Here is a 27520-nt window from a genome sequence, read left to right on the forward strand (position 1 = left end):
CGAGAGTTCTGTTATTGAGAATATGCGGTCTTCTTTAATCTTCTCTTCGAATCCACTTTGTTCGTCATCGTGCACATTAGTTCGGCCATTTTTAAACCTAATGCACCACTGACGCAATCCACCTTCAGTAATCATATCATTCCCATAAACTTCACAGAGTTGGCAATAAATCTTAACTGGTTTATTGTCTTAGCCAACAAAAACTGTATTTACTGACAGCACTTCACAACACACAGGATTTTCATTTGCATCACAAATTTTAAACTGATTTTTTAAAACAACGAGGAGCAACAGTGACCTCTCACTAGCACGGCTGTATAGCCACTGAACAGAGAAACGCCTTGACATCAAAATGGCCGTGATAGTCCCGCTGCTAGCGGCTACTGAGCGAAACGTAATCTACTTTCTGGATAGCCCTCGTATTTAGTTGGTTGGGTAGCCAAAAAGTTTGCAATAAATAAATATCTACATCTTGGAAATTACACTTACAAAAACAATTACCAAACTAGTTTATAGTAATCACTCGCCTTCGGCTCGCTGGGGGCTACGCCCCCAGGCCCCCATGGTGTACGCTTGCAAATTCGGGGATGAGCGGAATTCGGTGACTGGTTAAGTCCGGACATTAAGTAAATGACAAGGGATTTAAAAATTGACCTTTTTCATAGATTTTTTTCCGGATTCGTAAAAAACTTTTGACTTTGAGGGCATTTTGCGGTTAAACCGTTAGAGATACGACAAAAAGTGACTGGACCTTTCTTGTTGGAAATTTAATTTTGTCTTTCGATTGTGCCCTCAGATCTGATCTACGACCTATGGTTTAGCCAGAAATGAGCTCGGGAGAAAAGTCTGCACGGGTCAGCTATCTTGAATTGTTTAGTATAAACATAATAAAAACCGACCTCAAGGCAGTATTTTAAGTCGAACAGGGGGTTTAATATCACCAGGAGACTATCTAGTCAAGGCGAGAAATTCCCTGGGTGGGTGATTAATGTTAAGGAGGTTAAGACAAGAGGGGGTTTAATTTCGTCAGGATATTGTCTGGTCATATGAACAAATTCCCAGGGGGGGTTAACGTTACCGGGGGATAAGTCTCCAGGGGGTTATCTGGTCATACCAGGATCTTCCCAGGGGGGGGGGGTTAAGAGATTTGGTGACTGGTAATATTCGGACATGAGGTCATGGCAGGAAATTCCCTGGGGGGTTTAATGTTACCAGGGGGTTAACACATCAGGGGGTTGAATGTACAGGAGGTTATCAGGTCATACCAGGAAATCCCCGGGGGGGGGGTTAATATTACCGGGGGTTAATGACACACTTGGGCCTTTTTTAGAGGGTATTGTGTCTGTGAACATAATAAATATTCCTCTGTCCCTATCTACTATTGACGCTTAGCTAACGCTCAGCCAACTCCCGAAGTCACTGAACCTTTTCTGTAGATCACGTGATTTCCTAAATCCCGTTTAAAATTTGTTTTGAGTTACGACCAACCGTTTAGCCGCTATCAAGCCCGGAATGTAAATTTTTAGGCGAAAATGTCCAATATTTTCACTTAATCGCGTTTTGCGGTCAAACTAAGGGAAATATAGTAAAAAGTCACTGGACCTTTTTTTGTAGGTCATCTTATTTCCTAAATAAAACGTTAGTCTTATTTTGACCTCCGACCAATGGTTTCGCCGCTATCGACCCCAAAAACAAAAGTTTCGCGTAAAAGTTACAACAAAATTGTACATAATCACGTTTTTTCGGCCAAACCAATCGAGATAGGGCAAAAGATTACTGGACCTTTTCTGTAGATCGCGCAATTTGCTAATTTGATGGGTCAATCAGATTTGAGCTACGACCAACGGTTCGGCCGCTATCGGGCTTGAAACATTATTTTTATCGAAAAAATCTCTGGAATTTCAAATGTTCGAGCGTTTTGTCGCTTAACCATGGAAGATAGAGCAAAAAGTCATTAGACCTTTTTTGTAGTTCACTTCATTCCTGACCATGAATTTTCCGTCAGATCCGAGCTAGCTCCAACGGTTCGCCCGCTATCGGGCTTACAAAAAATGCCTGCAGGGGTGAAGAATGCGCGATTTTTTGGGAATTTTTTTGAGGGGTTGAAAATGAAAAATTCTCACTTTTCGGGATTTTCCTGGTGGTTACACGTGGAAAGCTATCTGTGTACCAAATTTCAAGTCTCTAACTCATCTGGAAGTAGGTTAGAATTAGTATACGTGAGTGAGTGAGTCAGTCAGTCAGTCAGTTACACATGCGGTTGTATATATATTAGACTCGCCTTCGGCTCGCTGGGGGCTACGCCCCCAGGCCCCCATGATGTACGCTTGCAAATTCGGGGATAAGCGGAATTCGGGGACAGGAGGGATTCGGTTGTTGGTTAAAATCGGACTTGAGGTTTTAAATTTACGTGTCCCCAACTGTGTCCTTTCTAGTGGGAAAACACATTATTAAACAATATTTAGTGCATAACGTGGTCTAAAAGAAAGTTCAAGTAATATATTGCTGTATCTCCCTTGGGTGGGCCGTAAAACGCCATTACGTGCGAAATTCTTTTAATTTTTACGTGAAAATTGAGATTTCGGGTCCGATAGCGGTCAAACCGTTACTAATATTGTTTACGCATCACGGCTGCAAGTTGGGAGATTCAGCGTTACATATGTTTGTGTCAAATTAGTTGCTAGTAACATTAAGTTGATAAAACTGTTCTTTGCCCGTTAGTTTGTCAATGCTCAAATACGGAGACCATATATTATTAACAAAATTACAGCTATTACAGCAAAATTACAGTCAATGATATTCTCTGATGTCGTGTGGAAATTTGCATATTTGGTTGTGTATATACGTGTGTCAAATGATTTGGTAATAACTTATTGTTGTTGAAACTGTTGTTTGCCCGTTAGTTTGTCAATGCTTTAAATGCAAGCATGACGTACCCAGTCTCGCCACGGGGAGGCCGGCAAACGTGGAGACCATATAATATTAACAAAATTACATCAATCGTTGGTTAATGTTGATCTTAAATGTCGTGTGCATCTTTGCATATTTAGTTGTGTATATACTTGTGTAAAGTTATTGGGTATTAATGTATGTTTATTGATACTGTTGTTTGCCCGTTAGTTTGTCAATGCTTTAAATGCAAGAATGACGTATCCAGTCTCGCCACGGGGAGTCCGGCAAACATAGAGACCATATATTAAAGCTTTGTACATCTGTGCATATTTAGTTGTGTATATACTTGTGTAAAATTATTGGGTAATAATGTTTTTTTATTGAAACTGTTGTTTGCCCGTTAGTTTGTCGATGCTTTAAATGCAAGCATGACGTATCCAGTCTCGCCACGGGGAGGCCGGCAAACGTGGAGACCATATATTATTAACAAAATTACATAAATCGTTGGTTAATGTTAATCTTCAATGTCGTGTTCATCTTCGCATATTTAGTTGTGTATGTACTTGTGTCAAATTATTTGGTAATAATGTATTGTTGAAATTGTTGTTTGCCCGTTAGTTTGTCAATGCTTTAAATGCAAGCATGACGTATCCAGTCTCGCCACGGGGAGGCCGGCAAACATAGAGACCATATATTAAATCTGTGTCCATCTTTGCATATTTAGTTGTGTATGTACTTGTGTCAAATTATTTGGTAATAATGTATTGTTGAAATTGTTGTTTGCCCGTTAGTTTGTCAATGCTTTAAAAGCAAGCATGACGTATCCAGTCTCGCCACGGGGAGGCCGGCAAACATAGAGACCATATATTTACATATATACAGAAAACTATTTACATCGACGAGGAGTTTTGTTTTGGCAGGCCCTCTAGCCTACTGCCGCATCAATCAGAATGGGGAGTTTTGTTCTGGCAGGTCCCATTGCCTACTGCCTAATCAGTCACTACGGGGAGTTTTTTTTTGGCAGGACCCCTAGCCTACTGCCTAGTCAATCACGACGGGGAGTTTTGTTTGGGCAGGTCCCCTAGCCTACTGCCAGTGTCAATCACGACGGGGAGTTTTGTTTGGGCAGGCCCCCTAGCCTACTGCCAGTGTCAATCACGACGGGGAGTTTTGTTTGGGCAGGCCCCCTAGCCTACTGCCAATCTCAATCCGGTTCACTGAAGAAGTTCGCCGTACACGATGTTCTTCGCGTAGGCGACTTCATTTTGTACCCTTTCGGGGCGGACGAGGACAACTATGTCTTCCGGACATCGAACTCTACTGAGCAGGACGTACAGCTGGCCATGAGTGAAACAATCAGTGCGAAGATCGACTCCGACCTGATCTATTGTCTGACCTTGGCTCTTGTGGCCAGTCATCGCGTATGCCAGCATCAGAGGAAACTGACGTCGACGGACAAGTAACGGCGAACCTTCAACGATCGCGAACCTAAAGATTATTCTAGGAATACCGATAGGTTGCGCGTCGTGAGGGCGTCTGACAGTAATCAACCGATTGGTTATAGCCGTCACAATGACCTTAGTGCCGTTTACAAGGCCGTCGGCGATATTTAGATTCCTCATGATGAGGCACACTGAGCCGATCTTAAGTCGCAGCACGTGATCAGGAACACCCTTGCCTGTAGCCTGGTTCAGTAGAGGGACTTCAACAGCAAGATTGTCATCGTTTTCACGGTCCACAGTGTCGGCGCTTCGCAGCTCATGAAGGCGACCGTCTACAGAGTTCAAGATTATGTCGTTGATCTCTCTAACGTTCACGTTCAGAGTCGAGAGGATCGCACGACGAGCACACTGATCGGGATCGCGGAGTACGTCGGCAGGAAAGACGGTTGAGATGAGCACTTGTAATGCAGTGACATACCTCACCTCGGCCAAGGGAATAAGTCTGTCACTCTCTCTACCCTCCCCGAAATTTATGGACGGAACAGTGCCGTTGCCTACTGCGAGAAGGAAGTCAGAGTAGTCAACGGAACTGCTCGTCCTGTGCGGTGTCGTCAGAGAGAAGACGCGGAACAGTCGCCACAGACGCGAGGCCCGAAGTGAAACGCACGCGACGGCATCTGCCGTTCGTGCCTTTACAACAACGGGTGCGATCTGCCGGAAATCTCCAGAGCACAGAAAGATCTTGCCACCGAATGGCTCATCACGGTTCATGAGATCTCGAAGCGAGCGGTCGAGGATCTCAAAGATGTAGCGATGGGCCATCGGGGCCTCGTCGAAGACGATGAGCTGTGCAGCTCTTATCAGTTCTGCGCGCTGGGACCCGTTGGTTATGTTCCAAACGCCAGACCCGTCGCCCAGATCGAGCGGAAGCCGGAACATGCTGTGAGCCGTTGAACCACCAGGCATGTTTCCAGCAGCGATGCCCGAGCTGGCGACGGCCAGTGCAATCTGGCGACAACTACGCACATGTGCCAGTATGACACGAAGAAGTGACGTTTTGCCATATCCCCCGGGACCATCTAGGAAGATTACTCTTGAGGATCGGCGGTCACCGGGGTTGTCGAGAAGGGAACGCACGTGTTGCAAAACGCGTCTCTGGTCTTCTGAGAGCTTTTGTTCCCATTCCTCGACAATGGCCCGCTGTTGGTTCTCGCCATAGTCCAACAGCTCCCTTCCCACTTCCGTCGTGTCATCCTGCACGTCGGGGAGACCACAATCCAATAAAGACAATCCCTGCCGACGTAGACTGCGATCGATATCGATCAAGGAAAGTGTATACGCTCTTTCGGGGTCAAGTGGGCTCCTTTCCAAGTGGTCCTCGCAAAGGGTGTCACGGAAGGAATCCCACAGAACTGCTGCAGGAGCACCCATATTACAAAGGAGCACGAAAAAGGAACGAAGCCTGGAAGCGACCATGAACCCAGAAGCCTCTCGCAGCGCTTCGCGGTACTCATCCTCGTCTTCAATCAAGCCGAGCTGACGACAAACCTCCTGGAACGTACGGCAATCAGGACCACCGCGTGACAGGAGGTCGGAGTAGCCGCGACAAGGTGTTGACAAGAGGAGCATCCGAAGGTAGTAGAGTTCTCCACGATTAGGCGAGACCCAAAATACCCTACATACCTTCCCTCCACGCTGGCGAGGTGTGACGAAGTGTTTTCCGTCTTGATGTTCATATATAGGTTCTGTTTTTGGTCGTTTGTCATGAATTATGTAGTTCTCAAAAAATGTCAGGTAAGTTAAACTGTCAAAAGTTTTATCAACAGGTCTGTTAAAATACAATATTAACTTGGAGCTTGATCTATTTATCGCAGAGGTGAGATCACTGGGACGAAAACAGACGTGCTGTTTACCCTCAAGATGGACGGGCAGACACTCAACTGTCGGTTCTGACTTTGAGATTGGGAAGTCCAAGAGACGCCAGCATGCGTCGCTTGCACCAACCATTCTCTTAGTTACATAGTGTTCTACCTCGTCCTCTTGTTGCCACAAAGGAGTGACGGTGACATTTTGAAGTGATCCACCCTTCATCAGGTATTTGAATAGATACTTGATGACGCGACGGGTAGAAGCAAGCTCCAAGTTAATATGTGCTTCATACTTTAGCAGTAGTGCGGCATTATATGGCACAACCCATCCATCGTGAACAGTAACAGACCTGTTGCGTGACTTGATTTGACCAGTATTACTATAGTCCCGCCTGTACTGAACGAATCCTCTATCATCTACGTGGGTTGTCTGGCATGAAGGCTTAGGATAGAACTTTGTGCAGTGACCCTTCACAGCGTCCCAGCACAGGAAGTCGGTGCGATGATCAGTGCCACAAGGACCGTGGATCATGTGCTGCAACACCAACTTCCTGAGTCTTCCACCGGCTTCTTCTTCTGAGGGGATGTCCGCGCGGATTGCAGAGTCGATTTCGTCTGCTTGTACTGGACCGTCTCCGTCAATCTTAAACACAATGTGGGCGTGAGGAAGGCCCCTCATTTGCATTTCGATGACGTAGACGATATAGTTCGTACAGCCGAACATCGCTCCGCTCCGCAGATCTCGAAGAAGCTCGAGGAGTTTGATCTGGAAGACTCTGCAAGCCGTGCTAGGGTCACTGCGTCCACTGCCGTGAGGACACGCTCTCTTGTTTTCCTCCCAAGTCGCGCTGTAAGTAAACGTGAGGAAGTACGTTGGTGAACCCAGGCGTGTGACGAGAGCCATCGCGTTCTCGTAATGAATTTTCATGTAACTGGGCCCACCAGTGAACGTACTTGGGAGGTAAATCTTTCCAGGCTGTGCCCCACCCTCGCCTTGGACTGTTTCATCCCGAGCGATGTCGTCGCTAACCTGCCTTCCTGCCAGACCATCACGTTGAGCGTCAAGAAGTTCATTCAGCTGTCCTATCCGCATGGCATTTTGGGCTGACGACCTTGACTGTGAGAATTTAATAAAACGAAGTCTCTCCTCTTCAAACCTCGCAAACATCTCGACCTGCCAAGCTTGAGAAAGTCGGCCAAGATAAGAAAAACGAGGATCGGAGAGCAAGAGACAACGTGAATAGTTATACTGAGAAAGTTTTTTCCCGTTATTATCCAGCATGCCGATGTGCCAACCCAAAGTGCCTTGCGGATAGAGAAGTGGGTACTGGAAGGGCTCCATCAGAGGACTAAAGAGATCGATGGTAGAAGGTCTTCCAGCCCCCACTTTTCCAGACGGTGAGCCGACGAGGCTCAGTGACTGCATCATCACAACTAAGCACGGCGTGCACTTCAATACCTCTTTGCCTGTCACCAAGAACATTGCCATGAGTAGCTCGACTTGTAATCTGGAATTCTAAGTGAGCGTTTACCAAGGGCTCATCACTTAACCGCCGGAAGTCATGGACATAAGGGTTTAACGAATCTAAATAATTTTTAATTTCGTCCACTGTGGCGGCATCAAGTGATCTACTAATGGCAATGTTCCTGCGTTCTTCGCCATCGTCGATGTAAAGGCGGCACCGATTTACGAATTGGACGTCACCGCCCGCAGTAACAAACCTTTGGCCGGGGGCGTCCAAGCTGTACACCTGGTGATACATCCTCCCTTCGATTTTGAAGAATGAGAGGCCACTTGGGTGCCGGTATCCACCAGAAATTTCGAGGGCACAGAGAGCAAAGAGGTCATTGTAAGCACGCGCTCTGTCGAGGAAGCGTCGGTTAGAGTAGAATGGTGCATTGAGAGGTGGTATTTTGTTCACATTGTATGCTCCCTCTCCACAACACCACTTCTTTCTATCTTCTTCTTCCGCGAACAGAGGTGCTTGGCAGTGAGGGCAGATAAATACGTCATCATTCCAAAGGCAGGTTTTCTTTAGCTTGTAGCTGTTAACATCGTAAAGCAATGCACCACTCCAATGTGCCATTGGTCCGTGGGCAACGATGAGCCGAGCAAGTGAAATTGGCAAGTGACGAAGTTCGGCTAGCTTAGGATTTAACAAACGGAACCCCTTAACTCTTCCCCGACATGTTTCCACATTTTGTTTGTAGTAGCGCTGAACAGCTTCTCTGTTGACTTCAGGATGCTTTTGACTGTAACGGTGGACAGCATCTCTGTTGACTTCAGGATGCTGTTGACTGTAACGGTGGACAGCATCTCTATTGACCTCAGGGCGCTGTTGACTATAACGGCGGACAGCATCTCTGTTGACTTCAGGATGCTGCGCGTCGTATCGGCGAACAGATTCTCTGTGGACTTCAGGATGCTGTTGGCTATAAATACGGACTGCTTTCCTGTGGACTTCGGGGTTTTGTGCTAGATATTTACGATTTGTGTCACGAGTTATTTTAGGATTCCGCTGAACGTATCTTTTGCTCGCCTCTCTCACTTGCTCGTCTCTCGTTGTTGTGAGTGTTTTAGGGCGTCCACGACGTATTTTCTTCGGTCTTCCAATGGTTTTACATTTAATCACACTTTTTAATGGGGATAAAATTACCTTAGGGATATTTTTAACTGTGGTATATTCAAAATCATTTTCATTGTGGCGTTTAGACCGTGTATTACATGCTAGTGGTTTAATTTCGAATGTGTCTGAATTTATCTGTACCGGTTCACTGTAACTAAGGGCCGGCATAGAAAATCTTAATCTAGTTACACTGAACTGTCTCACTGACCCATCCAGAGCAGCATTTGACAACAATAACGCGGCCAGTGCTGAATAGTTCTCGCACTGGAAGAGGCGGGCCAGGTTATTTTGGTCATCAGCCAAATCGTACACTCTGTCCTCGTTCACTGGATGAGGATCAAACAAGTACAGCTGTCCCTGGGAGCGCCAAAAAGCAACTGTAACCGTTTGTCCCGTGAAGAGAAACCCAGTGTTTTCTAAATCCTCGGCCATCAAACCCTCCAAAACATTAGACAGAGATAAAATACAGTCACCCATATCTCCCACTGCCAAAGGATACAGAGCGTCGTGCACAAAGGAATTTTCTACAACGGATACGGACTGTTCATGAATGATAAAATCGGTAGGAAGTTCATCAGGAGACAAATACCGGTTTCCACCCATGCGATTCTCATCTCGCAATGTATTGTAAATACGATCACCAGTGATGAGAATCGTATCGATAGCCGCTGTAGAAAATTCCAATCTAAGAGTCTTCCAGGCAAGGGCACAAGCAGAAATCGCAGTGCACTGGGAGTTTTTGCTCGTCGGAAACAACTGCTCATTCCCTTGATGGAAAGAGCCCTTAGCAACGCAATAAAAGGACATAGTACCGTAAACAAGCGAATAATCACAAGAGTTAAAAGAAAAATTTAACTTAGAAGACTAATGTAGAGATGTTCCAACAATTCAAAGCCAAAGAATGTTTAGTATCCGAAAATTCCTCCGTCCCTATCTACGAATTTACGAAAGGATCAGCCTCTGTTTCACACGGCCTAAGGTACTCTGTTACGTACCGTACAGAGCTAGGCGAACCCTGCATTTCAAGTATAGTAGATAGGGATAGACTCAGTTTTACAACGTGAACCAAACTTTTAACTTTGATGACGTATTGTCGCTTAACCGTTGAAGATATAGTAAAAAGTGACTGGACATTTCTTGTAGGAAATATAATTTGTTTTGGGTGTTCTGCCCTCAGAATTTTGATATAACCTCTAGTTAGGCCGCTATTTATTATTTACTAAAAGTCTGTTCAGTAAAAACAGCATTCCGTCCCTATCTATTAATTTTATATTATTCTGATTTTCAGGTTAACCGTTAAAGATACGGGAAACGTACAAAGGACCTTTTTTGTAGATCTACTCATTTTCTAACAGACAATGGAAACACATTTGAGCTATTGATGATCGTTCGGTCGCGACCGGATCAGAAGTAAAATGTTGTTGAAAAATCGAACAAATATTTTTGTTCAATAGCGTTTTTTTCGGCCAAACCAATGGAGATAGAGCAAAAAGTCACTTGACCTTTTTTGTAGATCGTGTCAATTAGTATTAAAATAAAATTTTTATTTTGTACTGCAATTAAAAGTTTGGCCGCAATAAAGCCCAGAAAACAAAATCTCAGGTAAAACTTAAAAAATCAATACTTTAAAATGCGTGATGCGGCCAAACCATCGAGGATAGGGTAAATTGCAAATTTGGGGATAAGAGGGATTTGGTGATTGGTAAAATTCGGACATGAGGTCATGCCAGGAAATTTCCTGGGGGTGGGGGATAATGTTACCAGGGGTTAAGACATCAGGGGGTTTAATTTACTCAGGATGTTATGTGGTCTTACCAGGTAATTCCCGAGGAGGGGGCGTTAAGAGATTTGGTGATTGGTAAAATTTGGACATGAGGTCATGACAGGAAATTCCCTGGGGGGGGGGTTTAATATTACCAGGGGTCAAGACATCAGGGAGTTTTATTTACTGAGAAGGCCATCTGTTCATACCAGGTAATTCCCGGGGGGGGAACGTTAAGATATTTGGTGATTGGTAAAATTCGGACGTGAGGTCATGCCAGGAAACTCCCTGGGGGGGGGGGTTTAATGTTACCAAAGGTTAAGACATCAGGGGGTTTAATTTGCTCAGGAGGTTATCTGGTCATACCAGGACATTCAGGGGGTGGGGTTAATGTTACAAGGTATTAATGACACACTTGGGTTTATTTTAGAGGGTGTTTTGTCTGTGAACGTAATAAAAATTCACTCTATCCCCTTCTACTATTGACGCTTAGCTAACGCTCAGCCAATTTCCAATGTGGAGTTGTATTCACCCCTTAACCTAGCAAAGCAAGTGCAATCTGAATCTGGAATGAATTACACAAATATCGGCCACATATAAATGAAACATCTCCAAAAATTGCTAATTCACGATAAATAATTTGCTTTTAAGAGAGTTTTTTTTCAGGCTTACGGAAGGACACACAAAAAAGGTGCGTGGGCTTTTTTGTAAATTTAATCATTTTCTGGTTATCAAAAATTTAATATTCAAGCTACAACCAATAGTTCGACCGCTACCGCCTCCAGAAACAGAAATCTCATGTAAAAATGACAAAATGTTTGCATTTAAACACGTTTTGCAGCCAAACCATTGACGACAGGGCAAAAAGTAACTACAGCCTTTTTGTACATCACGTGATTTCCTAATTCCAGTCTTCAATCTGTTTTGGGCTACGATCAACGGTTTGGCCGCAATGGATAACTGAAACTAAATTTCCACGTAAAATTTACAAAAATGTTGCACATAATCACATTTTTTGGCCGAATTAATAAAGATAGGGCCAAAAGTGACTGGAACTTTTTTTTAGATCACATAATTTTATAAGTTGCTCTTTTGTTTTGTTTTGAGCTGTGCCTAATCGATTGGCCGTTATCGGGCCCTAAATCTAATTTTGCATAGGAAAATTACACAAATTTTGCACATAATCGCGTATTGCGGTCATACCGATAGAGATAGGGTAAAAAGTCACTGGACCTTTTCTGTAGATCTCGCAATTTGCTAATTTGATGGGTCAATCAGATTTGAGCTACGACCTACCGTTCGGCCGCTATCGGGCTCGAAACTTTATTTCAAGCGAAAAAAATCTCTGGAATGTCAAATGTTCGAGCGTTTTGTCGCTTAACCATGGAAGATAGAGCAAAAAGTCACTGGACCTTTTTTATAGTTCACTTCATTCCTGACCATGAATTTTTCGTCAGATTTGAGCTAGCTGCAACGGTTCGCCCGCTATCGGGCTTAAAAAAAAGGCCAGCAACGGTAAAAAATGCGCGTTTTTTTAATAATTTTTTTGAGGGGTTTAAAAGTAAAAATGTCCAGTTTTCAGACTTTTCCTCCGGGTCATATTGCAAAAGGTACCTGCATGCCAAATTTCAAGTTTCTAGCACTTCTAGAACTATGTTAGAATTTGTATATATCTGTCAGTCAGTGAGTGAGTGAGTGGTTTCACATGCGGCTGTATATTATATGGGACTCGCCTTCGGCTCGCTGGGGGCTACGCCCCCAGGCCCCCAAAGTAAACGCTTGCAAATTCGGGGATAAGCGGAATTCGGTGACTGGTTAAGTCCGGACATTAAGTAAATGACAAGGGATTTAAAAATTGACCTTTTTCATAGATTTTTTTCCGGATTCGTAAAAACTTTTGACTTTGAGGGCATTTTGCGGTTAAACCGTTAGAGATACGACAAAAAGTGACTGGACCTTTCTTGTTGGAAATTTAATTTTGTCTTTCGATTGTGCCCTCAGATCTGATCTACGACCTATGGTTTAGCCAGAAATGAGCTCGGGAGAAAAGTCTGCACGGGTCAGCTATCTTGAATTGTTTAGTATAAACATAATAAAAACCGACCTCAAGGCAGTATTTTAAGTCGAACAGGGGGTTTAATATCACCAGGAGACTATCTAGTCAAGGCGAGAAATTCCCTGGGTGGGTGATTAATGTTAAGGAGGTTAAGACAAGAGGGGGTTTAATTTCGTCAGGATATTGTCTGGTCATATGAACAAATTCCCAGGGGGGGTTAACGTTACCGGGGGATAAGTCTCCAGGGGGTTATCTGGTCATACCAGGATCTTCCCAGGGGGGGGGGTTAAGAGATTTGGTGACTGGTAAAATTCGGACATGAGGTCATGGCAGGAAATTCCCTGGGGGGGTTTAATGTTACCAGGGGGGTTAACACATCAGGGGGTTGAATGTACAGGAGGTTATCAGGTCATACCAGGAAATCCCCGGGGGGGGGTTAATATTACCGGGGGTTAATGACACACTTGGGCCTTTTTTAGAGGGTATTGTGTCTGTGAACATAATAAATATTCCTCTGTCCCTATCTACTATTGACGCTTAGCTAACGCTCAGCCAACTCCCGAAGTCACTGAACCTTTTCTGTAGATCACGTAATTTCCTAAATCCCGTTTAAAATTTGTTTTGAGTTACGACCAACCGTTTAGCCGCTATCAAGCCCGGAATGTAAATTTTTAGGCGAAAATGTCCAATATTTTCACTTAATCGCGTTTTGCGGTCAAACTAAGGGAAATATAGTAAAAAGTCACTGGACCTTTTTTGTAGGTCATCTTATTTCCTAAATAAAACGTTAGTCTTATTTTGACCTCCGACCAATGGTTTCGCCGCTATCGACCCCAAAAACAAAAGTTTCGCGTAAAAGTTACAACAAAATTGTACATAATCACGTTTTTTCGGCCAAACCAATCGAGATAGGGCAAAAGATTACTGGACCTTTTCTGTAGATCGCGCAATTTGCTAATTTGATGGGTCAATCAGATTTGAGCTACGACCAACGGTTCGGCCGCTATCGGGCTTGAAACATTATTTTTATCGAAAAAATCTCTGGAATTTCAAATGTTCGAGCGTTTTGTCGCTTAACCATGGAAGATAGAGCAAAAAGTCATTAGACCTTTTTTGTAGTTCACTTCATTCCTGACCATGAATTTTCCGTCAGATCCGAGCTAGCTCCAACGGTTCGCCCGCTATCGGGCTTACAAAAAATGCCTGCAGGGGTGAAGAATGCGCGATTTTTTGGGAATTTTTTTGAGGGGTTGAAAATGAAAAATTCTCACTTTTCGGGATTTTCCTGGTGGTTACACGTGGAAAGCTATCTGTGTACCAAATTTCAAGTCTCTAACTCATCTGGAAGTAGGTTAGAATTAGTATACGTGAGTGAGTGAGTCAGTCAGTCAGTTACACATGCGGTTGTATATATATTAGACTCGCCTTCGGCTCGCTGGGGGCTACGCCCCCAGGCCCCCATGATGTACGCTTGCAAATTCGGGGATAAGCGGAATTCGGGGACAGGAGGGATTCGGTTGTTGGTTAAAATCGGACTTGAGGTTTTAAATTTACGTGTCCCCAACTGTGTCCTTTCTAGTGGGAAAACACATTATTAAACAATATTTAGTGCATAACGTGGTCTAAAAGAAAGTTCAAGTAATATATTGCTGTATCTCCCTTGGGTGGGCCGTAAAACGCCATTACGTGCGAAATTCTTTTAATTTTTACGTGAAAATTGAGATTTCGGGTCCGATAGCGGTCAAACCGTTACTAATATTGTTTACGCATCACGGCTGCAAGTTGGGAGATTCAGCGTTACATATGTTTGTGTCAAATTAGTTGCTAGTAACATTAAGTTGATAAAACTGTTCTTTGCCCGTTAGTTTGTCAATGCTCAAATACGGAGACCATATATTATTAACAAAATTACAGCTATTACAGCAAAATTACAGTCAATGATATTCTCTGATGTCGTGTGGAAATTTGCATATTTGGTTGTGTATATACGTGTGTCAAATGATTTGGTAATAACTTATTGTTGTTGAAACTGTTGTTTGCCCGTTAGTTTGTCAATGCTTTAAATGCAAGCATGACGTACCCAGTCTCGCCACGGGGAGGCCGGCAAACGTGGAGACCATATAATATTAACAAAATTACATCAATCGTTGGTTAATGTTGATCTTAAATGTCGTGTGCATCTTTGCATATTTAGTTGTGTATATACTTGTGTAAAGTTATTGGGTATTAATGTATGTTTATTGATACTGTTGTTTGCCCGTTAGTTTGTCAATGCTTTAAATGCAAGAATGACGTATCCAGTCTCGCCACGGGGAGTCCGGCAAACATAGAGACCATATATTAAAGCTTTGTACATCTGTGCATATTTAATTGTGTATATACTTGTGTAAAATTATTGGGTAATAATGTTTTTTTATTGAAACTGTTGTTTGCCCGTTAGTTTGTCGATGCTTTAAATGCAAGCATGACGTATCCAGTCTCGCCACGGGGAGGCCGGCAAACGTGGAGACCATATATTATTAACAAAATTACATAAATCGTTGGTTAATGTTAATCTTCAATGTCGTGTTCATCTTCGCATATTTAGTTGTGTATGTACTTGTGTCAAATTATTTGGTAATAATGTATTGTTGAAATTGTTGTTTGCCCGTTAGTTTGTCAATGCTTTAAATGCAAGCATGACGTATCCAGTCTCGCCACGGGGAGGCCGGCAAACATAGAGACCATATATTAAATCTGTGTCCATCTTTGCATATTTAGTTGTGTATGTACTTGTGTCAAATTATTTGGTAATAATGTATTGTTGAAATTGTTGTTTGCCCGTTAGTTTGTCAATGCTTTAAAAGCAAGCATGACGTATCCAGTCTCGCCACGGGGAGGCCGGCAAACATAGAGACCATATATTTACATATATACAGAAAACTATTTACATCGACGAGGAGTTTTGTTTTGGCAGGCCCTCTAGCCTACTGCCGCATCAATCAGAATGGGGAGTTTTGTTCTGGCAGGTCCCATTGCCTACTGCCTAATCAGTCACTACGGGGAGTTTTTTTTGGCAGGACCCCTAGCCTACTGCCTAGTCAATCACGACGGGGAGTTTTGTTTGGGCAGGTCCCCTAGCCTACTGCCAGTGTCAATCACGACGGGGAGTTTTGTTTGGGCAGGCCCCCTAGCCTACTGCCAGTGTCAATCACGACGGGGAGTTTTGTTTGGGCAGGCCCCCTAGCCTACTGCCAATCTCAATCCGGTTCACTGAAGAAGTTCGCCGTACACGATGTTCTTCGCGTAGGCGACTTCATTTTGTACCCTTTCGGGGCGGACGAGGACAACTATGTCTTCCGGACATCGAACTCTACTGAGCAGGACGTACAGCTGGCCATGAGTGAAACAATCAGTGCGAAGATCGACTCCGACCTGATCTATTGTCTGACCTTGGCTCTTGTGGCCAGTCATCGCGTATGCCAGCATCAGAGGAAACTGACGTCGACGGACAAGTAACGGCGAACCTTCAACGATCGCGAACCTAAAGATTATTCTAGGAATACCGATAGGTTGCGCGTCGTGAGGGCGTCTGACAGTAATCAACCGATTGGTTATAGCCGTCACAATGACCTTAGTGCCGTTTACAAGGCCGTCGGCGATATTTAGATTCCTCATGATGAGGCACACTGAGCCGATCTTAAGTCGCAGCACGTGATCAGGAACACCCTTGCCTGTAGCCTGGTTCAGTAGAGGGACTTCAACAGCAAGATTGTCATCGTTTTCACGGTCCACAGTGTCGGCGCTTCGCAGCTCATGAAGGCGACCGTCTACAGAGTTCAAGATTATGTCGTTGATCTCTCTAACGTTCACGTTCAGAGTCGAGAGGATCGCACGACGAGCACACTGATCGGGATCGCGGAGTACGTCGGCAGGAAAGACGGTTGAGATGAGCACTTGTAATGCAGTGACATACCTCACCTCGGCCAAGGGAATAAGTCTGTCACTCTCTCTACCCTCCCCGAAATTTATGGACGGAACAGTGCCGTTGCCTACTGCGAGAAGGAAGTCAGAGTAGTCAACGGAACTGCTCGTCCTGTGCGGTGTCGTCAGAGAGAAGACGCGGAACAGTCGCCACAGACGCGAGGCCCGAAGTGAAACGCACGCGACGGCATCTGCCGTTCGTGCCTTTACAACAACGGGTGCGATCTGCCGGAAATCTCCAGAGCACAGAAAGATCTTGCCACCGAATGGCTCATCACGGTTCATGAGATCTCGAAGCGAGCGGTCGAGGATCTCAAAGATGTAGCGATGGGCCATCGGGGCCTCGTCGAAGACGATGAGCTGTGCAGCTCTTATCAGTTCTGCGCGCTGGGACCCGTTGGTTATGTTCCAAACGCCAGACCCGTCGCCCAGATCGAGCGGAAGCCGGAACATGCTGTGAGCCGTTGAACCACCAGGCATGTTTCCAGCAGCGATGCCCGAGCTGGCGACGGCCAGTGCAATCTGGCGACAACTACGCACATGTGCCAGTATGACACGAAGAAGTGACGTTTTGCCATATCCCCCGGGACCATCTAGGAAGATTACTCTTGAGGATCGGCGGTCACCGGGGTTGTCGAGAAGGGAACGCACGTGTTGCAAAACGCGTCTCTGGTCTTCTGAGAGCTTTTGTTCCCATTCCTCGACAATGGCCCGCTGTTGGTTCTCGCCATAGTCCAACAGCTCCCTTCCCACTTCCGTCGTGTCATCCTGCACGTCGGGGAGACCACAATCCAATAAAGACAATCCCTGCCGACGTAGACTGCGATCGATATCGATCAAGGAAAGTGTATACGCTCTTTCGGGGTCAAGTGGGCTCCTTTCCAAGTGGTCCTCGCAAAGGGTGTCACGGAAGGAATCCCACAGAACTGCTGCAGGAGCACCCATATTACAAAGGAGCACGAAAAAGGAACGAAGCCTGGAAGCGACCATGAACCCAGAAGCCTCTCGCAGCGCTTCGCGGTACTCATCCTCGTCTTCAATCAAGCCGAGCTGACGACAAACCTCCTGGAACGTACGGCAATCAGGACCACCGCGTGACAGGAGGTCGGAGTAGCCGCGACAAGGTGTTGACAAGAGGAGCATCCGAAGGTAGTAGAGTTCTCCACGATTAGGCGAGACCCAAAATACCCTACATACCTTCCCTCCACGCTGGCGAGGTGTGACGAAGTGTTTTCCGTCTTGATGTTCATATATAGGTTCTGTTTTTGGTCGTTTGTCATGAATTATGTAGTTCTCAAAAAATGTCAGGTAAGTTAAACTGTCAAAAGTTTTATCAACAGGTCTGTTAAAATACAATATTAACTTGGAGCTTGATCTATTTATCGCAGAGGTGAGATCACTGGGACGAAAACAGACGTGCTGTTTACCCTCAAGATGGACGGGTAGACACTCAACTGTCGGTTCTGACTTTGAGATTGGGAAGTCCAAGAGACGCCAGCATGCGTCGCTTGCACCAACCATTCTCTTAGTTACATAGTGTTCTACCTCGTCCTCTTGTTGCCACAAAGGAGTGACGGTGACATTTTGAAGTGATCCACCCTTCATCAGGTATTTGAATAGATACTTGATGACGCGACGGGTAGAAGCAAGCTCCAAGTTAATATGTGCTTCATACTTTAGCAGTAGTGCGGCATTATATGGCACAACCCATCCATCGTGAACAGTAACAGACCTGTTGCGTGACTTGATTTGACCAGTATTACTATAGTCCCGCCTGTACTGAACGAATCCTCTATCATCTACGTGGGTTGTCTGGCATGAAGGCTTAGGATAGAACTTTGTGCAGTGACCCTTCACAGCGTCCCAGCACAGGAAGTCGGTGCGATGATCAGTGCCACAAGGACCGTGGATCATGTGCTGCAACACCAACTTCCTGAGTCTTCCACCGGCTTCTTCTTCTGAGGGGATGTCCGCGCGGATTGCAGAGTCGATTTCGTCTGCTTGTACTGGACCGTCTCCGTCAATCTTAAACACAATGTGGGCGTGAGGAAGGCCCCTCATTTGCATTTCGATGACGTAGACGATATAGTTCGTACAGCCGAACATCGCTCCGCTCCGCAGATCTCGAAGAAGCTCGAGGAGTTTGATCTGGAAGACTCTGCAAGCCGTGCTAGGGTCACTGCGTCCACTGCCGTGAGGACACGCTCTCTTGTTTTCCTCCCAAGTCGCGCTGTAAGTAAACGTGAGGAAGTACGTTGGTGAACCCAGGCGTGTGACGAGAGCCATCGCGTTCTCGTAATGAATTTTCATGTACCTGGGCCCACCAGTGAACGTACTTGGGAGGTAAATCTTTCCAGGCTGTGCCCCACCCTCGCCTTGGACTGTTTCATCCCGAGCGATGTCGTCGCTAACCTGCCTTCCTGCCAGACCATCACGTTGAGCGTCAAGAAGTTCATTCAGCTGTCCTATCCGCATGGCATTTTGGGCTGACGACCTTGACTGTGAGAATTTAATAAAACGAAGTCTCTCCTCTTCAAACCTCGCAAACATCTCGACCTGCCAAGCTTGAGAAAGTCGGCCAAGATAAGAAAAACGAGGATCGGAGAGCAAGAGACAACGTGAATAGTTATACTGAGAAAGTTTTTTCCCGTTATTATCCAGCATGCCGATGTGCCAACCCAAAGTGCCTTGCGGATAGAGAAGTGGGTACTGGAAGGGCTCCATCAGAGGACTAAAGAGATCGATGGTAGAAGGTCTTCCAGCCCCCACTTTCCAGACGGTGAGCCGACGAGGCTCAGTGACTGCATCATCACAACTAAGCACGGCGTGCACTTCAATACCTCTTTGCCTGTCACCAAGAACATTGCCATGAGTAGCTCGACTTGTAATCTGGAATTCTAAGTGAGCGTTTACCAAGGGCTCATCACTTAACCGCCGGAAGTCATGGACATAAGGGTTTAACGAATCTAAATAATTTTTAATTTCGTCCACTGTGGCGGCATCAAGTGATCTACTAATGGCAATGTTCCTGCGTTCTTCGCCATCGTCGATGTAAAGGCGGCACCGATTTACGAATTGGACGTCACCGCCCGCAGTAACAAACCTTTGGCCGGGGGCGTCCAAGCTGTACACCTGGTGATACATCCTCCCTTCGATTTTGAAGAATGAGAGGCCACTTGGGTGCCGGTATCCACCAGAAATTTCGAGGGCACAGAGAGCAAAGAGGTCATTGTAAGCACGCGCTCTGTCGAGGAAGCGTCGGTTAGAGTAGAATGGTGCATTGAGAGGTGGTATTTTGTTCACATTGTATGCTCCCTCTCCACAACACCACTTCTTTCTATCTTCTTCTTCCGCGAACAGAGGTGCTTGGCAGTGAGGGCAGATAAATACGTCATCATTCCAAAGGCAGGTTTTCTTTAGCTTGTAGCTGTTAACATCGTAAAGCAATGCACCACTCCAATGTGCCATTGGTCCGTGGGCAACGATGAGCCGAGCAAGTGAAATTGGCAAGTGACGAAGTTCGGCTAGCTTAGGATTTAACAAACGGAACCCCTTAACTCTTCCCCGACATGTTTCCACATTTTGTTTGTAGTAGCGCTGAACAGCTTCTCTGTTGACTTCAGGATGCTTTTGACTGTAACGGTGGACAGCATCTCTGTTGACTTCAGGATGCTGTTGACTGTAACGGTGGACAGCATCTCTATTGACCTCAGGGCGCTGTTGACTATAACGGCGGACAGCATCTCTGTTGACTTCAGGATGCTGCGCGTCGTATCGGCGAACAGATTCTCTGTGGACTTCAGGATGCTGTTGGCTATAAATACGGACTGCTTTCCTGTGGACTTCGGGGTTTTGTGCTAGATATTTACGATTTGTGTCACGAGTTATTTTAGGATTCCGCTGAACGTATCTTTTGCTCGCCTCTCTCACTTGCTCGTCTCTCGTTGTTGTGAGTGTTTTAGGGCGTCCACGACGTATTTTCTTCGGTCTTCCAATGGTTTTACATTTAATCACACTTTTTAATGGGGATAAAATTACCTTAGGGATATTTTTAACTGTGGTATATTCAAAATCATTTTCATTGTGGCGTTTAGACCGTGTATTACATGCTAGTGGTTTAATTTCGAATGTGTCTGAATTTATCTGTACCGGTTCACTGTAACTAAGGGCCGGCATAGAAAATCTTAATCTAGTTACACTGAACTGTCTCACTGACCCATCCAGAGCAGCATTTGACAACAATAACGCGGCCAGTGCTGAATAGTTCTCGCACTGGAAGAGGCGGGCCAGGTTATTTTGGTCATCAGCCAAATCGTACACTCTGTCCTCGTTCACTGGATGAGGATCAAACAAGTACAGCTGTCCCTGGGAGCGCCAAAAAGCAACTGTAACCGTTTGTCCCGTGAAGAGAAACCCAGTGTTTTCTAAATCCTCGGCCATCAAACCCTCCAAAACATTAGACAGAGATAAAATACAGTCACCCATATCTCCCACTGCCAAAGGATACAGAGCGTCGTGCACAAAGGAATTTTCTACAACGGATACGGACTGTTCATGAATGATAAAATCGGTAGGAAGTTCATCAGGAGACAAATACCGGTTTCCACCCATGCGATTCTCATCTCGCAATGTATTGTAAATACGATCACCAGTGATGAGAATCGTATCGATAGCCGCTGTAGAAAATTCCAATCTAAGAGTCTTCCAGGCAAGGGCACAAGCAGAAATCGCAGTGCACTGGGAGTTTTTGCTCGTCGGAAACAACTGCTCATTCCCTTGATGGAAAGAGCCCTTAGCAACGCAATAAAAGGACATAGTACCGTAAACAAGCGAATAATCACAAGAGTTAAAAGAAAAATTTAACTTAGAAGACTAATGTAGAGATGTTCCAACAATTCAAAGCCAAAGAATGTTTAGTATCCGAAAATTCCTCCGTCCCTATCTACGAATTTACGAAAGGATCAGCCTCTGTTTCACACGGCCTAAGGTACTCTGTTACGTACCGTACAGAGCTAGGCGAACCCTGCATTTCAAGTATAGTAGATAGGGATAGACTCAGTTTTACAACGTGAACCAAACTTTTAACTTTGATGACGTATTGTCGCTTAACCGTTGAAGATATAGTAAAAAGTGACTGGACATTTCTTGTAGGAAATATAATTTGTTTTGGGTGTTCTGCCCTCAGAATTTTGATATAACCTCTAGTTAGGCCGCTATTTATTATTTACTAAAAGTCTGTTCAGTAAAAACAGCATTCCGTCCCTATCTATTAATTTTATATTATTCTGATTTTCAGGTTAACCGTTAAAGATACGGGAAACGTACAAAGGACCTTTTTTGTAGATCTACTCATTTTCTAACAGACAATGGAAACACATTTGAGCTATTGATGATCGTTCGGTCGCGACCGGATCAGAAGTAAAATGTTGTTGAAAAATCGAACAAATATTTTTGTTCAATAGCGTTTTTCGGCCAAACCAATGGAGATAGAGCAAAAAGTCACTTGACCTTTTTTGTAGATCGTGTCAATTAGTATTAAAATAAAATTTTTATTTTGTACTGCAATTAAAAGTTTGGCCGCAATAAAGCCCAGAAAACAAAATCTCAGGTAAAACTTAAAAAATCAATACTTTAAAATGCGTGATGCGGCCAAACCATCGAGGATAGGGTAAATTGCAAATTTGGGGATAAGAGGGATTTGGTGATTGGTAAAATTCGGACATGAGGTCATGCCAGGAAATTTCCTGGGGGTGGGGGATAATGTTACCAGGGGTTAAGACATCAGGGGGTTTAATTTACTCAGGATGTTATGTGGTCTTACCAGGTAATTCCCGAGGAGGGGGCGTTAAGAGATTTGGTGATTGGTAAAATTTGGACATGAGGTCATGACAGGAAATTCCCTGGGGGGGGGGTTTAATATTACCAGGGGTCAAGACATCAGGGAGTTTTATTTACTGAGAAGGCCATCTGTTCATACCAGGTAATTCCCGGGGGGGGAACGTTAAGATATTTGGTGATTGGTAAAATTCGGACGTGAGGTCATGCCAGGAAACTCCCTGGGGGGGGGTTTAATGTTACCAAAGGTTAAGACATCAGGGGGTTTAATTTGCTCAGGAGGTTATCTGGTCATACCAGGACATTCAGGGGGTGGGGTTAATGTTACAAGGTATTAATGACACACTTGGGTTTATTTTAGAGGGTGTTTTGTCTGTGAACGTAATAAAAATTCACTCTATCCCCTTCTACTATTGACGCTTAGCTAACGCTCAGCCAATTTCCAATGTGGAGTTGTATTCACCCCTTAACCTAGCAAAGCAAGTGCAATCTGAATCTGGAATGAATTACACAAATATCGGCCACATATAAATGAAACATCTCCAAAAATTGCTAATTCACGATAAATAATTTGCTTTTAAGAGAGTTTTTTCAGGCTTACGGAAGGACACACAAAAAAGGTGCGTGGGCTTTTTTGTAAATTTAATCATTTTCTGGTTATCAAAAATTTAATATTCAAGCTACAACCAATAGTTCGACCGCTACCGCCTCCAGAAACAGAAATCTCATGTAAAAATGACAAAATGTTTGCATTTAAACACGTTTTGCAGCCAAACCATTGACGACAGGGCAAAAAGTAACTACAGCCTTTTTGTACATCACGTGATTTCCTAATTCCAGTCTTCAATCTGTTTTGGGCTACGATCAACGGTTTGGCCGCAATGGATAACTGAAACTAAATTTCCACGTAAAATTTACAAAAATGTTGCACATAATCACATTTTTTGGCCGAATTAATAAAGATAGGGCCAAAAGTGACTGGAACTTTTTTTTAGATCACATAATTTTATAAGTTGCTCTTTTGTTTTGTTTTGAGCTGTGCCTAATCGATTGGCCGTTATCGGGCCCTAAATCTAATTTTGCATAGGAAAATTACACAAATTTTGCACATAATCGCGTATTGCGGTCATACCGATAGAGATAGGGTAAAAAGTCACTGGACCTTTTCTGTAGATCTCGCAATTTGCTAATTTGATGGGTCAATCAGATTTGAGCTACGACCTACCGTTCGGCCGCTATCGGGCTCGAAACTTTATTTCAAGCGAAAAAATCTCTGGAATGTCAAATGTTCGAGCGTTTTGTCGCTTAACCATGGAAGATAGAGCAAAAAGTCACTGGACCTTTTTTATAGTTCACTTCATTCCTGACCATGAATTTTTCGTCAGATTTGAGCTAGCTGCAACGGTTCGCCCGCTATCGGGCTTAAAAAAAAGGCCAGCAACGGTAAAAAATGCGCGTTTTTTTAATAATTTTTTTGAGGGGTTTAAAAGTAAAAATGTCCAGTTTTCAGACTTTTCCTCCGGGTCATATTGCAAAAGGTACCTGCATGCCAAATTTCAAGTTTCTAGCACTTCTAGAACTATGTTAGAATTTGTATATATCTGTCAGTCAGTGAGTGAGTGAGTGGTTTCACATGCGGCTGTATATTATATGGGATATAGACCAACTTCTATAGAATAGTTGGATATTATTAATATCCATGAGTGTGAATTTCAGTAATTTCATGTAAGTTATTTTATTAACAAACGGAAGGGAATTCATTGTTGTTGTTATAAGTAATTGTCAGCAAAAAGAAGCAAAGACAGCATACTGAAGCAAACTTTGATTTAAGAATTCTTAACATTTATCATTACTACAAACTTGATACATTTTTACTAATATAATTAAATTTTATGTATTCATATCCTTTGACTGGTGATATTTACTTGAATACTAATATAATTTTAATAAAATTTATTTATTATTTATTGCTGTGTTATTATTGTATTTTACCTGGTGCATGTAACGTATTTGTGTTTAATTGTCCTCGTCTAGCTTCTAGATAATAAATAACAAAAAAATTAAGTTAAAAATATGTTAATTTGATTTATTAATTCACGTAATTTAAAATAGGCCCTCTCAGTGAACGTAATACTTCCCTCCTGGTTGAAATATAACCTAAGTCAGATGGAATCAACCGGAGGAGAGAATGATAGAGAAAAGTAGATTCTGCTACAGTGTAATTTATTACCAAACAAATGTATGAATAAAATAACCTAGGAAATATTACTTTTATTCTTTTTTTACTTTACAATACTTGTAAGCTAGAAGAGAAAAATACAACACACAATATACACATTGTATCCTCAAGTAATGAGCTATTGAGAGAAAAATAATATATAGCAATTATCTACCATATATATTAAAATTCAACTATAAAATGTAGTTTGTATAAAAATTAAAACTGTTGCACTATTAACGTTAGTGACACTTTAAAATTAATTTGAATTTGTCTTATTATAGGCTGAGCCTCAGTGAAGCCTGTTACTTGAGTGATTGGAACAATTCTTTTCTGTCTGTCCGTCCTTAAGATATCTTGAAAACTAACTGACATATACATTTGAAATTTTACATGAAATGAAATGAAAAATGTCTTTATTGAATACAACGTAAAACATATTCAATTGGCGAGGTTAGGACTATTAAGTCCTCTCGTACACCTAACCATAAATTAATAAACTATACTATTAGTGTAAAACAAGAGCCACAATACAGTTTACTATTTTACATTCAAAAATTATAATCTCTATTTATATAAAGTAATAAAATGAAATAAAGGTTCTCTTTGAAACTAAAAATAAATAAATAGAATAAAACTTGCAAGGAAATTAACAGACATTCACCCATCACCATTCATACAAAGCCATCGTCCCATACCCTATGCCACGATATTGTCAACCCGACGAGGCCCTAAAGATGGTCCCTAAGCACCCCCCGAAACCGTTCCCGACTACGAATACCTCTGATATGATCCGGGAGATTTTTCCAAAGTCGACAAGCAGAGACTGTGAATGATTTACTGTAAATAGAGGATCTTTGAACAGGAATAGATAACAGAGAGGCTCCACGTTGAGTATTCCAATTGCTTGTTTCAGAAATGAAAGAAAAGCGTTCAGACAGATAGGAAAGGGAATAATCGTTATACAAAATAGAATGTAAAATGCTAAGAATGTGGAACTGACGGAGTAGATTCAACTTTAATAGATGTAACTGATTGATGAAGGGTGTTATATGGTCATATTGTCTAAGGTTGAAGATAAAGCGAACACAATAATTTTGAGCATGTTGTAATCTGCCCGAAAGCTCAACCGTCGTGTCATTTATAACTTCGCTACAGTAATTGAAATGGCAGAAAATCAGGGTCTTCACTAGCATTACTTTCAAATTCAAGGGTAAATAAATATCAAATTGCTTAAGACTATGAATGAATACCAGCAAATACCCACATGAACCATGAAACTTTGTTTCTATAGGAAACGTCGAGTTTGTATACTCCATGGGATTTGGCTGAGCATTAGTGAAGTAAGTCTGATGGCAACTAAAAATAACAGAATAAATTTTTAAACAAACTTCCTACAGTCATATGATATTTTAACTTGTGACGTAGTATCACATGTAGTCTAACTGTCTGCAAGACATTTCGAGAAGGATATCATCTGTAGATTTAACTTTTGCATGAAAATATTTTTACTTAGACAAGAACGAGTTCTATGATTGTGCATGTCCATCTATAGGATTTGGTTGAGCATCATTGAAGACGTATAATTTCTCTTTTGCCTGTAGGGGGTGGGGAGGGTGTACGAATTTCCTCTCTGTGTAACTGTCTACCTGCCTGTCCACAGAGCTTCTAAAGAATAAAATTAGCTATAGACTTGGTATTTTGTATGCAACCAGAGCGAAGCCTGTTACGCGACACGCAGTGTGGCGGTCTGCCTTGTTTATTTAAGTATTATTGATCAAATTTAGAAATGCTCCTCCAATGTCATCATTAGTTTACTTCTAAATTATTTTTACTATTAATAATTAAGAAAAGTTCATTCAGTTCCCTTGAATTTGTCTGTTTTCATACTAACGCAAATGAAATATTTTATAAAATACTTAATTATTGATAAAATAAAAAAATTAATAATTAATATTTTTAGCCTGATAGTGTTATCTCCTTTTTAACCCTGAGCATCCAGAAGGATATATTCAGTATATTTTAACCCAAACACTGAAAACGACTGTATCTGAATAAGTTCATTAGCTCACAGTTTTGTAGTTCACAAAAAACTCCAGTAGAGTGTAGGTGTGTTCCTTCACATTCTCGGATGATCTGAAGGTACGATTGTCACACACTGCATTCCTTCTAGTTTATCGTACATTCTCTTTAGTCCAAAATTACACCTGTCTGCTTGTGGTGTCCATTGTTAATCAAAACAACTTATAAAATAAAATAAAGATGATAATTGTCATACTGTTATAGTAATATAATTATTGTATTGTAGTAATAGGAACACAATTTTGTCCAAATAATTTAAATTTAATTCATAAGGCCTTTTAACATCAAATATGGCATTGTGAGGCACCATGCCCCAAAGGCACAATTTAAAATTATTGAACAATTGTGTGTTTCTTTTATTATAATACCGTTTTCCAATAAGAAGAGCTCCTACTTCAATAAAATGGTAAATATAGTATTTTTTAATGTTTCAAGCCTACGCTTAAAATAAAAATTAGCTTTGGAAAGAAGAAGTATTTTAAGTCAATTTGGTGTCAACAAAAATAAGTAAAATGTTATTTGGTGTTAGAAAGATTAGACTTTCTTGTTTTTGGTGCAAATTGTGTGTACTAATTTTAATGTTACATTATATTGAATTGTATTTATTTATTGGCTTTAAACTTTATAATTTTTTATAAATTCTAGTATTAGTCCATTTAAAGTATGAATGGACCTCTGCCAAACTAAAGCTGCTGGTTCTTGTTATTGATGACTTGGGGGGATACTAGAGATATGGAATAACCAGAGCATTTGGTGAGAAGGCTGTTTTTAATGT

General features: G+C 42.8%; 1 protein-coding gene across 4 annotated transcripts in view; it reads left to right on the forward strand.

The window, feature by feature from the left end:
- Window positions 1-27520, forward strand: part of LOC124366957 — a 230921-nt gene that overhangs the window by 38959 nt on the left and 164442 nt on the right. The gene's annotated exons all lie outside the window — the stretch shown is intronic.

The sequence above is a fragment of the Homalodisca vitripennis genome, chromosome 7, assembly GCF_021130785.1.
Source record: "Homalodisca vitripennis isolate AUS2020 chromosome 7, UT_GWSS_2.1, whole genome shotgun sequence".
NCBI lineage: Eukaryota > Metazoa > Arthropoda > Insecta > Hemiptera > Cicadellidae > Homalodisca > Homalodisca vitripennis.